The following is a 13,072-nucleotide window of genomic DNA, read 5'->3' on the forward strand; positions in this document are numbered from 1 at the left end:
CTTCCCTTCAATATTTGTCCTCCTTTGAATGTTAGGATGGGTTGCTGCATAAACCTTCGAGGCTTCTCTAATAATCCCTCCCCCATAAATTAGATCTGCTCTCTTGTTTGCTGGGTTGTACTGAAGACCACTTTGGCCCTTACATTTGGCTCATCAAGGAAAGAGTTCATCTGCTTGGACTGTTTGCTCTGTAATAAAAACTAGGGATGTGCCAAAAAAAAAAAACAATGAAAAACCTCTGGTTGCATTACCACATTCATTTTTGTAATTAAAGACTTATTTTGTTTTGTCAATCATTTGTTAAAATCACATTTGTTTCATTAGCCATTTGGTAAGAGTCTAGGTGTTTCCTTAACATTTTTTGGGTGCTGCTGTACCAGTGGTAGCAGAGGAGCTGATTTTGGTGGCTGTAACTGGAAGCGGCCATTTTGCTTTCCCAGAATGCCCTGGATACTGTATCCTGTTTGGTTCCATTTTTCATTTCTTCTGAAATGAATGCACAGGGAAAACCTGAGCTATTCTTTTGAAATTTTGACTCCCAATTCAGAGGGGGGGGGGGTGTAGAGGTAGGTAGGTAGGTGTAGTGTGGTTTAAAAAGGTATTTGCAATATAACATGGTGCAAGTGTGGATGTTTTCCTGAATCCAAACATGGTTGTCAGCTCTTTACTGAGAATGAATCCCATCACACCTACAAAGTTTGATTCTTGCCAAATTTTCTCAGTCCCCCCAGTTTTCCTACTGTCCTGTCTATGGTTGCAGTGTTGTAAGGCCTCTCCTAGGGTGGCCATCAGTCCTTTTACAGAGGATAGTCCTCTATTTGAAGGGCTGTCAAATGACTGCCGACTATTTTGGAGGTGTCCTCTATTTGAAGGGCTGTCCAGTCCAAGTCCGGTGTAAAGATAAAGAACTGTCAGAAGGAAAAGGAGGCCTTGAAGTTGCCCATCAACAGCAGACTCAACAGGCTCTAGCAATGCAGTATCTGATCTGCATAAACTATATCAATAAATCAGCTTCATTTACATTGTGATCTGTATCCATAGCAGGTGATTTGCCTTTTTCCTATATGCTCCAGCTGTCCCTGTAACTGCTGCAGTGGTCTTAAAGTTGCCCATCAACAGTGAACAGCAGGCTCACAGATCACTTGCTCACAGTCTTCCCTATATGGTGGGATGTATTTCTATTTAAATTATAGTAATTATTTATATATTTGCAACTATACATAGAAATAATCCTGTGCAAATTTTATGCACGTTGGTGCCCTGTTTTGTCCTCTTTCTTCGGTGATTGATTTCTTTTTTCTTTTGGTGATGGGTAAGTGGTGCCCTACTGCTCAGTCTGCTGTCCAGATGATCACTGTTAATGGGCAACTTCAAGGCCCCTGCTGGCTCTCCTTTCTGAAGGTGCTTTATCTTTAAATCAGATTTGGACTGGGGCGCTCTTCTAATATAGGCTTGTCCCCTATAAAGTAGGACACATAGCTAGCCAGCCAGCCAAAATGCAATCCTGTTCTCAAATTAAGTATAAAATCGGTGCACCTGTTTTTGTCAGACCTGGGTGGAAAAATAGAGAAATAGCTGCCAATCTTAGTGGCCTCCCCAGTGCCTTCTGGAGAGCAAGTACAGTCGTGGATATTTGCATCTCCCTGTTTATGTACTCTGAATCCCTGAGCCTATAAACAACCTGCGATAAGAATTTCTGCGATAAGAATGGCTTGTGTATAAACAGATGCAAAGCACGCACCTTATCTCTCAGCTTCAAAAGTCCCTCTTTGAAAAAATTTTGCTTGAGAAAGTACTTTCTTGATAGGGCAGAAAGGTACAGCAGCGCAGCTGTGGCGGAGTATAAAAGGATTTATTTCTATCTCTACTGGCCCACCCCTTGGCAAAGCAGAGCAAATCTGAAAGAGATGGGGAATGGGGAGAGAAAATAATAGTTTTGCTCATATATCCACCTACTGGGTCACTTTTGTTGTTCAGTCGTTCAGTCGTGTCCGACTCTTCGTGACCCCATGGACCATAGCACGCCAGGCCTTCCTGTCCTGCGCTCTCTCCCGGAGCGTGCTCAAGTTCATATTCATTGCATCCGTGATGCTATCTAGCCATCTCATCCTCTGCCGTCCCCTTCTCCTTTTGCCTTCAGTCTTTCCCAGCATCAGGGTCTTTTCCAGGGAGTTTTCTCTTCGCATTAGGTGGCCAAAATATTGGAGCTTCAGCTTCATTATCTGTCCTTCCAATGAGCACTCAGGGTTGATTTCCTTTAGGATGGACTGATTGGACCTCCTTGCGGTCCAGGGGACTCGTAAGAGTCTTCTCCAGCACCACAGTTCGAAAGCATCAATTCTTCGGCGCTCAGCCTTCCTTATAGTCCAGCTCTCACAGCCATACATTACTACTGGGAAAACCATAGCTTTGATTAGACGGACCTTTGTCGGCAAGGTGATGTCTCTGCTTCTTACTATGCTGTCTAGGTTGGCCATAGCTTTCCTCCCAAGGAGCAAGCGTCTTTTAATTTCATGGCTACAGTCACCGTCTGCGGTGATCTTGGAGCCCAAGAAAGTAAAATCTGTCACTGCTTCCATTTCTTCCCCTTCTATATGCCAGGAAGTGATGGGGCCAGATGCCATGATCTTAGTTTTTTTAATGTTGAGTTTCAAACCAGCTTTTGCACTCTCCTCTTTCACCCTCAACAAGAGGCTCTTTAGATCCTCTTCGCTTTCTGCCATTAGGGTGGTATCGTCTGCATATCGGAGGTTGTTGATAATTCTCCCAGCAATCTTAATTCTGACCTCTGATTCATCCAACCCGGCATTTCTCATGATGTACTCTGCATATAAGTTAAATAAGCAGGGTGACAATATGCAGCCTTGTCGTACTCCTTTCCCAATTTTGAACCAATCGGTTGTTCGATGTCCAGTTCTTACTGTTGCTTCTTGACCCTCGTACAGGTTTCTCAGGAGACAGGTAAGGTGGTCTGGTACTCCCATCACTTTCAGAATTTGCCACAGTTTGTTGTGATCCACACAATCAAAGGCTTTAGCGTAGTCAATGAAGCAGAAATAGACGTTTTTCTGGAATTCTCTTGCTTTCTCCATGATGCAGCGAATGTTGGCGATTTGATCTCTAGTTCCTCTGCCTCTTCGAAACCCAGCTTGTACTTCCGGTAGTTCTCGGTTCGCATAGTGCTGAAGCCTAGCTTGTAGGATTTTGAGCATCACCTTGCTGGCATGTGAAATGAGCGCAATTGTGCGGTAGTTTGAACACTCTTTGGCATTGCCCTTCTTTGGAATTGGAATGTAAACTGACCTTTTCCAGTCTTGCGGCCACTGTTGAGTGTTCCAGATTTGTTGGCATATTGAATGCAGCACTTTAACAGCATCATCTTTTAGGATTTTAAATAGCTCGGCTGGAATACTGTCATCTCCGCTAGCTTTGTTGTTACTAATGCTTCCTAAGGCCCACTTGACTTCACTCTCGAGGATGTCCGGCTCCAGTTCAGTGACCGCACTATCATGGCTATCAGGGACATTCAGATCTTTCCTGTATAGTTCTTCTGTGTATTCTTGCCACCTCTTCTTCATCTCATCTGCTTCTGTTAGGTCCCTGCCTTCTTTGTCCTTTATCATGCCCGTCTTTGCACAAAACGTTCCCTTGAGATCTCCAATTTTCTTGAAGAGATCTCTAGTCTTTCCCTTTCTGTTGTTTTCCTCGATTTCTCTGCATTGTTCATTTAAGAAGGCCTTCTTGTCTCTCCTTGCTATTCTCTGGAACTCTGCATTCAGTTGGGTATATCTTCCCCTTTCTCCCTTGCTTTTCGCTTCCCTTCTTTCGTGAGCTACTTGTAAAGCCTCATCAGACAGCCACTTTGCTTTCTTGCATTTCTTTTTCTTTGGGATGGATTTCGTTGCTGCCTCCTGAACAATGTTACGGACCTCCGTCCATAGTTCCTCAGGCACTCTGTCTATCAGGTCTAATCCCTGAAATCTATTCCTCACCTCCACTGTATATTCATCAGGGATATGATTTCGGTCATACCTGAACGGTTTAGTGGTTTTCCCGACGTTCTTCAATTTAAGCTGAAATTTTGCAAGAAGCAGCTCATGATCTGAGCCACAGTCAGCTCCAGGTCTTGTTTTTACTGACTGTATGGAGCTTCTCCATCTTTGGCTGCAAAGGAGATAATCAATCTGATTTCGATATTGACCATCTGGTGACGTCCATGTGTAGAGTCGCCTCTTGTGCTGTTGGAAAAGAGTGTTTGCTATGATCAGCATGTTCTCTTGGCAAAACTCTATTAGCTTTTGTCCTGCTTCATTTTGTACACCAAGGCCATGCCTGCCTGTTATCCCGGTGATTTCTTGACTTCCTACTTTAGCATTCCAATCCCCTATGATGAAGAGGACATCTTTTTTTGGTGTTAGTTGTAGAAGGTGTTGTAGGTCTTCATAGAACCCATCAACCTCAGCTTCTTCGGCCTCAGTGGTTGGGGCATAGACTTGAATTACTGTGATGTTGAATGGTTTGCCTTGGATTCGTACTGAGATCATTCTATCATTTTTAAGATTGTACCCCAGTACTGCTTTTCCCACCCTTTTGTTGACTATGAGTGCTACTCCATTTCTTCTAAGGGATTCTTGCCCACAATAGTAGATATGATGGTCACCTGAATTAAATTCGCCCACGCCTGTCCATTTTAGTTCGCTGATTCCCAAGATGTCGATGTTCAATCTTGCCATCTCATGTTTGACCACCTCCAGCTTACCTTGATTCATTGATCTTACATTCCAGGTTCCTAAACAATATTGTTCTTTACAGCATCGGATTTTCTTTTCACCACCAGACACATCCACAGCTGAGTGTCCTTTCGGGTTTGGCCCAGCCGCTTCACTCTTTCTGGCGCTACTTGGAAATACCCTCTGCTCTTCCCCAGTAGCATATTGGACACCTTCCAACCTGAGGGGCTCATCTTCCGGCGTCATATCTTTTAGCCTTGTGATACGTTCCATGGGGTTTTCTTGGCAAGAATACTGGAGTGGGTTGCCATTTCCTTCTCCAGTGGACCACATTTTGTCAGAACTCTCTGCCATGACCTGTCCGTCTTGGGTGGCCCTGCACGGCATAGCTTATGGCTTCACTGAGTTACGCAAGCCCCTTCACCACAACAAGGCAGTGATCCATGAAGGGGACTGGGTGGGGGGAATCCTTCAAATAAATTGCCTTAAAGTCCTGAATTCAATTGGTGGCAATGACAGGAATTGTCTTCCCCCATACAGAAATACTTCAAACTAGCCTTATGTGAAAGCCAAGCCAAACAGTAATTTCAGTATACCAAATTGTCTGGGTTTTTTTTTTGTTTTTTTTTTTTAAGTATATATATTATTATTAAATCCACAGCAAAATATTACTTGGTGCTTTTGAAGGCACAGGTTGCACAAAATACATATTCATATACTCTTTTAAATGCAGATTATTGACTGGGTCACTAATCTGCATTTAAAAGAGTATATGAATATGTATTTTGTGCAACCTGTGCCTTCAAAAGCACCAAGTAATATTTTGCTGTGGATTTAATAATAATATATATACTTTAAAAAAAAACAGACAATTTGGTATACTGAAATTACTGTTTGGCTTGGCTTTCACATAAGGCTAGTTTGAAGTATTTCTGTATGGGGGAAGACAATTCCTGTCATTGCCACCAATTGAATTCAGGACTTTAAGGCAATTTATTTGAAGGATTCCCCCCACCCCCCTGGTTCTGATCCTTAGAGCTCTTTATTCCAATGGAGCTTGTGCTGTTACAGAAATGTAGAGCATGCAGCTTGAAAGTTCCAATGACAGATGCACTTAAACACCTTGAACTGAAATCTACAAAAACGTCTATTTCTTCTTCATTGTCTACACTAAAGCCTTTGATTGTGTAGATCACAACAAACTGTGGCAAATTCTTAAACAGATGGGAGTACCAGACCACCTTACCTGTCTCCTGAGAAACCTGTACGAGGGTCAAGAAGCAACAGTAAGAACTGGACATCGAACAACCGATTGGTTCAAAATTGGGAAAGGAGTACGACAAGGCTGCGTATTGTTGCCCTGCTTATTTAATTATATGCAGAGTACATCATGAGAAATGCCGGGTTGGATGAATCAGAGGTCGGAATTAAGATTGCTGGGAGAATTATCAACAACCTCAGATACGCAGAAGATACCACCCTAATGGCAGAAAGCGAAGAGGATCTAAAGAGCCTTTTGTTAAGGGTGAAAGTGGAGAGTGCAAAAGCTGGTTTGAAACTCAACATTAAAAAAAACTAAGATCATGGCATCTGGCCCCATCACTTCCTGGCATATAGAAGGGGAAGAAACGGAAGCAGTGACAGATTTTATTTTCTTGGGCTCCAAGATCACCACAGACAGTGACAGTAGCCGTGAAATTAAAAGACGCTTGCTCCTTGGGAGGAAAGCTATGGCAAACCTAGACAGCATAGTAAGAAGCAGAGACATCACCTTGCCGACAAAGGCTCGTATAATCAAAGCTATGGTTTTCCCAGTAGCAACGTATGGCTGTGAGAGCTGGACTATGAGGAAGGCTGAGCGCCGAAGAATTGATGCCTTCGAACTGTGGTGCTGGAGAAGACTCTTACGAGTCCCCTGGACTGCAAGGAGGTCAAATCAGTCCATCCTAAAGGAAATCAACCCTGAGTGTTCATTGGAAGGACAGATACCGAAGCTGAAGCTCAAATATTTTGGCCACCTAATGTGAAGAGAAAACTCTCTGGAAAAGACTCTGATGCTGGGAAAGACTGAAGGCAAAAGGAGAAGGGGATGGCAGAGGATGAGATGGCTAGATAGCATCACTGATGCAAAGAATATGAATTTGAGCACGCTCCGGGAGAGGAGGACAGGAAGGCCGGGCGTGCTATGGTCCATGGGGTCATGAAGAGTCGGACATGAATTAACGACTGAACAACAACAAGTCCTGGGTTATTCCCATCAATCTCTGCAGGTCCAATATAGTTGGAGAGGGACCGCAGTTCAGTGGTAGGACACATGGTTTGCATGCAGATGGTCCCAGGCTCACTTCCTGCCATCTCCAGTTAAAAAGGCTCTGGTGGCTGATGATATGAAAGACCTCCACCTGAGATCCTGGAGAACCACATGCTTTGCATGCAGAAGCTGCCAAGTTCAATCTCTGGTTACAAAGGATCAGGTAGCTGGCGGTGCAAATGACTTCAGCCTCAGACCCCAGAGAGTGACTGTCAGTCAAGAGGGAGGCCACATGTCCTCTTTTACTGAGGACAGTCCTCTGTGTGAAGGCATCCTCTATTTGAAGAGCTGTTCTGTCCTGTTCCAGTTTAAAAACAAAGAACCAGAAGAATTTTTGCCCATCAACAGTTAACACCTGGGCTGGCAGGTCACCCAGTTATACACAGTCTTTGACACTGTGATGAGATGTACTGTATTTCTATTTAAGTAATAATTATTTCTAAATTTGCATCTAGTTATGTCAATTAGCATATGCAAATCAATGTCTTCTTTTGCCCTGTTTTTGAGTGACGCATTTGCTGTTGTTTGGCGACTCAGAAGTGGCCACCCGACAGTCAGAGCAGGCTGTATTGGGTTAGATGGACAAACAGTCTGACCTGGAGGAGGGCATCTTCCTGTGTGGATTGCAGCTCAGGTCCCTTTCATTTTTTTTAATTCATTCATGCCCTTTCTCACTACCAAGACAGCTGTGTGGGTAGGGCTGGCCCAAGGCATTTTGCTGTCTTGGGCAAAGGACAAGATGATTCCCCCATTCCACCTACAGAAACCAACCAGATTAGCAACAAGACAATATCCTCCTCTGCACCAGAGGATAGCAGGCTAGCTTATGGGAGGACGGGCAGGCCACCTGGTAAACAACTCTGTCCTCCAACACCTCACTGCCACCTACCAGCATCTGCTGCCTGAGGAAGCTGCCTCACTCAGCCTAATGACAGGGCTGGCCGTGTGTGTGTGTGTGTGTGTGTGTGTGTGTGTGTGTGTGTTGGGGGAAGTCCGCCATGCTGACTTCCAGCTGGATCAGCCCATGACATGGCTGTAATGTTTTGGGATAAAAGACAAGGACTGTTTCTGGGACTATGGTGGTGGCTTAAGAGGGTTTTTTTTATCTTGTTCCTCATTAGGAGAACATAACTAGTAAGGGTTGGATACAGAAAATATTTCTTTATTCACCTTTTGGTTCTTACAATATCTGTCTCCTTTCTCTCTTGGCTCCATTTCCCCTTTCTCCCCCGCTTTTTCCTCCCCCTCCCCCTCTTTCTTTCCACTTAGGCCCTCTGAGACAAACTTCTGGGAATGGACTGCAGCCATAGGGATAAAACTGGGTCCTTGAACTTAGCTTGCAGTGCTCACTAGTTGTCCATCTCCAGGGGTCCAACTAGGGTGGCCATGCGTCCTCCTTTACAGAGGACAGCCCTTTGTTTGAAGAGGTCTCAGTGGACAGTCCTCTATTGGAAGGTGCCCTCTGCTTGAAAGGCTGTCCAATCCAGGTCCATTTTAAAGATAAAGAACCCTAAGAATGGACAGCAAGGTCCTTGAAATTGCCCATCCATACTTAGCACTTGCACAGCAGACTGCGCAGTCACACAGGTCACCTGGTCACAGTCTTCTCCACTATGGTGAGATGTATTGTATTTCTATTTAAATAATAGCAATTATTTTTGAACCTATGCATATAAATGATCGTATGCACATTTTATATAAACCTGTGTCCCCTTTTCCTTTTCTTTCTTTTCTCCCTCTTCTTTTTTTTGGGGGGGGGGGATGATTCATTTCCTCTCTTTTTTTGGCAATGCATAAATGGCCACCCTAGCACAACTGATGCCAGGAGCAGCCTGCAGGTGGAAAACCAGGCCAGGATCTCTTCTTGATCATCCCAGAGTGCAGGACACAGAATAATGGGCTCAAGTTACAGAAAGCCAGATTCCGGCTGAACATCAGGAAAAACTTCCTGACTGTAAGAGCAATACGACAATTACCTGGGGAGGTGGTGGGCTCTCCCACACTGGAGGCCTTCAAGACAAGGCTGGACAGCCATTTGTCAGAGATGCTCTGACTTGGATTCCTGCATTGAGCAGGGGGTTGGACTCGATGGCTTTGTAGGCCCCTTCTAACCCTACTATTCTATGATTCTATGAAAAATCTCAAACAATTAATTGGAAAGCCCCAAATTTCTAGTCCTGATTAGGTACCAGGTGGAAAGCACCTACAGGAAAAAATGCCTTTAACAAATAATCAGTAGAGATTGCCTTCCCTATATTTATCTATCCCTACTATACATCATTCAGTCACTCTACTGATTATTTATTAAGGCATGACATTATGTACGAAGGCTATTATATCTTGCTTCATCTGCAAGATCATGTTTTTCTAGCCACGGGGGGGGGGGGGGGGGTTGCGCCTAACAATAAACCATGGTTTAGTGCTATGTATATGAGCAGAAAGGAGCCCAAGCAAAGTCTTTTTAAAGTTATTTTTCTTATCAATCCTTTCCTCTGGAATGCTGTCTCTAAAACATTTATTAAAATGTATTTAAACATGAGTATAAGGGGTGGGGGGGTTGCACATGCACACGCACGCACACACACGCACGCACACACATGTATATACACACACACATGTATATACACACACACACACACACAGAGAGAAATGTACAAATATGGGCCTGTTTGCAGAATCATGATCTTAATATCAAAGCAGACTTGCAGATTAGGCAAAAGATGTGCTTATTTTCAGTGAATTTTAATAGCAGGTTTTAAAAGTATCTCACTCTAGCAATCAAGCCTCTTTTTATATGTACTTCAGTTGAAGCATTTTTCTCACTTATCTTCCTTCGACCCTATTTCATTTAAATTGTCACAGCTCCAGGCTTGCTCAAGGTTTTATTTTTCTTTCTGTGTTACATGCATCTTACAACTCTAAGTGGTGGGGGGTGGGGGTGGGGAATAATTTTATTGAAAAAATACTGTTATTGTTTTAACATTCAAACATAACTGAGGAATAACACATTTCCAATTATGGAAGTAAGCAATTTGAACAAATGGAAAGATAACAAAAATACTATGCATTAAAAGTGGCAAGGCAATCATGATGACATGTCAGGCTTCCTGAATCATAAAAGCTGTAGCATATACAGAAAAGCCTGGCATATATACTTAGCAAGGGGAATGGATCTGGATAAGCCTTTCCCCCCAAAATGATCTTCTTTATAATCAGATATGTTGGACTGTATTAAAGCTATGACCTCTAAAATGGCATGTAATATGTTTACATGTAATGTACGTGTAATGACACCTGTATGTAGTGATCACATGTGCTCCCAGACAGAGAGCTCTTAGCACTACGAATCAAAAGCCATTGAGCAGCTATTCCATTTTTTCCTCCTTAATTGCTTGTTTTCTGGTAAGAAAAAACAATGGAAGAAGCAGTGGGGAAAACATGGGAGGGTTACAATTGAAGATGACGTATAATTCCATGCATGAGGCATGGCGATCGCATGTTCAAAGTTTTGTCTGGAAGCACCCCAGGACAGGGTCCTAAATACATTACCAATCCTGTTGGCACATGAAAGAACTGAAAATCATCATCATCATCATCATCATGTATATAGTACTTGTACAAAGTGGTTTATAGTTTTGGTTTGATTTCATAGCAACTTGAAGTTGTTATTTTCATTTTAAAGATAACTAATTTATCTAATCATTTCTAAATCATCACACTGAAATCTTCTTCAGTGATTTCTTCTTCTTCTGAAGTGATTTCTTCAGTGTTTCAATTCTTCTTCAGTTCAGTAATCTTCAGTGATCTTCTTCAGTTGGCCTCTGTACACCACCACAATGAAGTTGAAAGGTTGAAGTTGAAAGGAAACACACCCAGATGGGAGTGAAGTCAGGACTTTCAGCTGTAATTCAAGGGGTTTGACAAAAGTGGGGCACTAACCATTCAGGAAAGACAGCCAGTCGCGCGCGCACACACACACACTTATCATTGGGGGCTCATAAGTAATGGAACAAATGGCTGACAAGCAGCTGCATGGCCAGGTGTGGCCTGTTTCCTGAGTACCCCATGACCAATCAAGCAAATAAAAGGCCTGGAGGTGGTTCTGAGTGTTACATTTGCATTTGGTAGCTGTTCACTGAAACTCCCAACATGAGGTCCAAAGAGGTGTCCATGTGAGTGAAGGAGGCCATCATTAGGCTGAGGAAACAAAATAAGCCCATCAGAGAGAGAGAGCAAAAACAGTGGGAGTGGCTGATACAACAGTTTGGAACATCCTGAAAAAGAAGGAATTAATTGGCAAGCTCAGCAACAGCAAAAGGCCTGGAAGACCACAGAATTCTGCTCAGGGTGAAGAGGAACCCTTTCACAACATCCAGCCAGGTAAAGAATGCTCTTGCAGAGGTAGGCATGTCATTGTCAACATCTATAGTCAAGAGACGGCTTTATGAATGTAAATACAGAGGCTTCACAACAAGGTGCAAACTACTGGTGATGCTTAAGAACTGAAAGGCCAGATTAGCCTTTGCCAGCAAACACCCAAAAAAGCCTGCCCAATTCTGGAATAAGATTCTTTGGACTGATGAAACCAAGATTAACTTGTACCAGAATGATGGGAAGAGAAAAGTATGGAGAAGGAAAGGAACAGCTCATGATCCAAAGCATACCACATCATCTGTCAAACATGGTGGAGGCAGTGTTATGGCATGGGCATGTGTGGCTGCCATTGGAACCGGGTCACTGGTGTTTATTGATGACCTGACTGCTGATAAAAGCAGCAGGATGAATTCTGAAGTGTAGAGGGCTATACTTTCTGCTCAGATTCAGCCGAATGCTGCGAAACTGATAGGACGCCGCTTCATATTGCAGATGGATAATGACCCAAAACATACAGCAAAGGCTACCCAAGAGTTTCTCAAGGCAAAGAAGTGGGATGTTCTTCAATGGCCAAGTCAGTCACCTGATCTCAACCCAATAGAGCATGCTTTTCACTTACTGAAGACAAGACTGAAGGCAAAAAGACCCACAAACAAGCAGCAGCTGAGGGCAGCTGCAGTCAAGGCCTGGCAAAGCATCTTGAGGGGGGAAACTCAGCATTTGGTCATGTCCATGGGTTCCAGACTTCAGGCAGTCATTGACTGCAAAGGATTTTCCTCCAGGTATTAAAGGTGATCCTTAAGTTTGAAATGTTGGTTTGTTCCATTACTTATGAACCACCAATGATGTGTGTGTGTATGCCACTGGCTGTCCTTCCTGAATGGTTAGTGCCCCACTTTTGCCAAACCCCTTGAATTACAGCTGAAAGTCCTGACTTCACTCCCATCTGGGTGTGTTTCCTTTCATCTTCAATGTGGAGGTGAAGCCAACTGCCAAAACAGTTATCCTTGTTCCAATATTTCTGGCCCTGACTGTAGATATTTATCTTACACTAATAAAAACAATAAAATAAGATTAAAAATACAATGTTAAACTGCAGTTTAAAAGAAAAAAACAAAACAAAACAAAGCAACAGAACCAGCTGGTAAAACAGCTGGTAAAACAAATAAATAATACTACTAGTGATACAGCAGAACAGGATGGACTTCAGCTTGTGCCTAAAATATAACAGCATTGCAGGCTGGGGAATGCTGGAAGTCATAAGACTTTTTTCTGTCTAAACATGCATAGGATTGTGCCTTTGTACATCATTCAGTGTTCTCCAGGGAGAGTGTGGAGGGAAAGAGCGAGAGAAGCAGACGGCCAAGAACAGATACTTTCTTGAGATCCCGACACAGAGAGGGAAAGCACTCAACGACCGTCCTTTCCACGTTTCTCTCTGCAACCTTTGCAAGACCTATACCAGCAGGATCCTATGCATGTTGAGACAGAAAAAAGGGTCCTACAGCTCCCAGCATTCCCCAGCCTGCAATGAGGTTACATTTTAGGCACAAGCTGAAGTCCATCCTGTTCTTCTGTATTGCCAGTGGTGTTTGAGTGTGTGTTTTGTAACCAGCTGGTTCTGTTCCTATTTAGTTTGTTTTCTTTTAAACTGCAG

Source organism: Heloderma suspectum, chromosome 10 (assembly GCF_057233095.1).
Source record: "Heloderma suspectum isolate Gila_16-S chromosome 10, 16-S_ref, whole genome shotgun sequence".
NCBI lineage: Eukaryota > Metazoa > Chordata > Lepidosauria > Squamata > Helodermatidae > Heloderma > Heloderma suspectum.